This window comes from Triticum dicoccoides, chromosome 4A (genome assembly GCF_002162155.2).
Source record: "Triticum dicoccoides isolate Atlit2015 ecotype Zavitan chromosome 4A, WEW_v2.0, whole genome shotgun sequence".
NCBI lineage: Eukaryota > Viridiplantae > Streptophyta > Magnoliopsida > Poales > Poaceae > Triticum > Triticum dicoccoides.
In genome coordinates, this window is record NC_041386.1 from 660,669,463 (window position 1) to 660,672,826 (window position 3,364).

Consider the following 3,364-nt stretch of genomic DNA (forward strand, 5'->3'; position numbering starts at 1 on the left):
CACTCCCATAACATGTGTCGCTTTGCTGCATGCACCCACTGCCACAGCAAGATCTATCATTTGCTAGTTGTGTGAAAATCGCGCTTGTTTGCCCTGATTGGCTCTACCAAATCGGCAGTTACCTAATTCTCTCTTCTGGCTCCACCACAAATTTCCAATATTTCAGTCACTGTTAATGATTACATTTGGTAATTAAAAAAACATCAAGTAACAACAGACAAACAACACCAAGTAATAATCGGTGTTCATTGAAGACAAAATCAGTTAGCCATCCAATAAAACTCCGTGCAATTTCTTTTCATAGTGTTTGTGCGAACCGATTGAATTTTATTTGACATCAACCACACCGCGACCCGTCTCGCTGGATCATGACGGCGCTCTAGACTCGCACAGGCGTCAACTGGTCACCGGACCCACCCACCGCCCCCGACACATCTGCTTTTTCTTGTAGGTCGAGTCATTCATTCAATTAGTTCCCCACCCTAGTTCTCCCCCTTTTCCCCATTCCCATCCACCACCCACCAGCGAGAGGTAGCAACAGCAAGCCCTGCTTATTCTTATCCTAATCACCCAGGCCGCTGGTCCTCCTCCTTTGCTCTCTCCATTGACCTCACATCACCACCCAGCTCCCCTCTTCCTGTCTATCCTGCGCACCCACAAACGGCTGGCAGGCTTGGCGTCGCCCCACCCCGGTGCCGTCCACTCACCCGGAGTGCGCGGCCTTTAGACCAGAGGACACCATGGGTGCCTTGGTGCTCCCCTGCCGTGGACCCGATCTGGCTGCGAACTCGCTGCCCCGTACTCCGGATCCAGCCGATCCCGCGCCGCTCACCCCCTCCCGCCTCTGCTCGCGTTGACCGTGAGGAGCCTAGCGTCTTGTCCCGCGGCGGCCCACCAGCAGGGTGGGTCAAGGCCAACTGACTCACCCCAGCTTACTACGCCATAGCCAGCCTAGCACGCGAGGCTCTCGCCGGCTAGATCGAGGGGATCCTTCCTTGTTTGTCAGTCAGCCCAACTGGCTCAAACCAGCCTGCATCTGCATCTCCTCTTTCTCATCATGTGCTTTGCACCAGATCCGGAGTGCCGCCGCTGGATCCTGTGCGCGTCACGGACTCCGGTTCTCTTTGTTGCCTTCCCATCATGATGGGTTAATTCTTTTGTTTCCTCTGATTCTCATGTCCGGTGAGAATTTGGGGGACTCGCCCGTGGATCCCTCCCATGTATTTGCAATCTGATTTTTTTGAGGAGTCTAATTGATATTATGGATAATCTGCAATTGTATATAAACCGATGAGAATCAGTTTAGAGGAGTGATATGGGACAAGAAAATCGAACAAAAATACACGACCAGACAGAGTTTGCGTGCGTGATGGGTGGGCTGAAACTCTGTTGAGGTGACCACGGGTTGAATACCAAGAGATATAGGGTCCTTTTTTTAAAACCGAAGCGTTTTCTCAGGTAAACACTTAAAAAGAGAGGGCGGGTTAAATTCTCATAAACGGAGGGTTTTTTCTGCAAAAAGGCCGGTGACGTACGACCAGAAGCACTCGCTGGTTTATTAGTAGGTAGAGATAGATGATGAATAAAAACATTTACTAAATCTTCATCAATATTGACTTGTCTATAATTTTTACTCATGACTTATATTAAAAAAATTATATAATTGAAATATTACATATCAACATTTTACATTTTAAATTATGATTTTTTATTTGTACATAATTTTTTTACAATTCATAAATATTATTTTAAATGTAGGAATATTTTTGAAATAATTCATGAACAAATTTAAAAGTAGTTTATTTCGTCTGTATGTACAGTTATAACACACGAATATTTAAAGATTATTTTTACAACTGAAATTATAATTTACATACTATCTGCAAATTTCTAAAAAAAATGAACATGTACAAAACGGGCGGCACTGGCCATGGCTCATTTAGCGCCTTTGTTCTGGTACAATAAGACTAGTTATCCATGGTAATCTTGTACAGGTGCATGTTGTAGTGGCTAGAGGCTGCTTTTGTGATTACCTTTGGTCGTGAGTTGAAGACTAGGTGGACGGAGGGGACTTTTGGTCTATGAGGACATATACACCTTATATGGATTTTTTTTAGTATTTCAACAAAAAGTCAAAAATCTCTAAAAATATTTTTGAAATAAACTTGTCCTTACATTGTACTTGTGAGAAAAGATTCACAAAAAGAAAACTCCCTTTGACTTCTTTTCAAAAAGGATAAAATTTTGGCCAAAATAGTGTGAATAGTGACCTATAATAGCAAAAAATTTGTCGTGCAAAAGTAAGTCAAGTTTATTCTAAAAAAACTTCTAAACTATTTTGACTTTTTGTTTAATTATTAAAAAAAACTCCTCATATAGGGTGTATATACAACCAGGAACCAAAGTGTATTTTCCTTAGGTGGACACATTTTTGTTATCTCTACTCCTAATGTAGCAGTTGGTAGTCTCCGCCGATCAATTTTCGTTCCATTTCTGCTGGTTTTTTTTCGTCCTAAAAAAATCTACGAAATTTCGTAGGACAATTATGACGACGCCTTAGCCTCCCTCGCACGAAAAAAACCCTCCTCTCGATCCACCCCTCGTGCGACCGCTCTCTTCCCCTCTCCTCCCGATGCGGCGCTGCCCCCATCTCTTGCTCCGCCGCCGCCCGTCACCTCCTCGGCCTCCCCGCCGCCCCCTCCGCACGACGCCTCACCGGACATCGATCTCGCCCCTAAGGACTCAACTCCGCCGGCCTCGTCATCCTCTCCATCACTGCGGTCGTCCACGTCGAAGGCACGGACGTCGGCGGCGGTAAGGCGAGGGCTCGCGGCGAGGGAAGCACCGTGGATCCACTCGATCCCGCGCCTCCACCGACCGCAGCCTCCTCTGTTCAATCCACCCCTCCACCATCCAACGCCTCTCTCTCCCTGGCCTCCCGATCCCAGCCGCCAGGAGGCACCCCACCCCGCGCGACGCTCGATCCGGTGTCGCGCCGATCTGGCGGCGGGTGCAGCGTCTTGCTCCGATGGCGACGACATCCTGCTGATCCAGCGAAAGGGAGAGACAGGGCGTAAGGGAGAGAGGAAAGAGAGGAAGAAATGAGAAGGAGAAGGGGCACAAGGCGAGGAAGGCGGTCGCGGGCGGTGGCGGCTCTGGTGACCGGCCGGCGGGTAGGGAGACGAGCTCCTGTTGAGGCGGCGGGGCTCGGTGCGGGCTGGTTCCGCCGGATCGAGCCTTGGCTCTCCCAAGGCGGCGGTTGCGGGCTTGGATCGGGTGGTCCTTCTCCCCCGCCCTCCCCCTCCATGGCCAATGGCACAAGGTGCGGCGACCTCTTCGGCCACCTGCCATGGCTCCTGTCTCT

General features: G+C 48.9%; 1 protein-coding gene across 1 annotated transcript in view; it reads left to right on the forward strand.

The window, feature by feature from the left end:
- The first annotated feature begins 2,561 nt into the window (after window positions 1-2,561).
- LOC119287795 overlaps window positions 2,562-3,364 on the forward strand; it is a 5,013-nt gene continuing 4,210 nt past the window's right edge. The window contains exon 1 of the transcript XR_005140959.1: window positions 2,562-3,322. The gene's annotated coding sequence lies outside the window, so the exon portion shown is untranslated. The remainder of the gene's footprint in view (window positions 3,323-3,364) is intronic.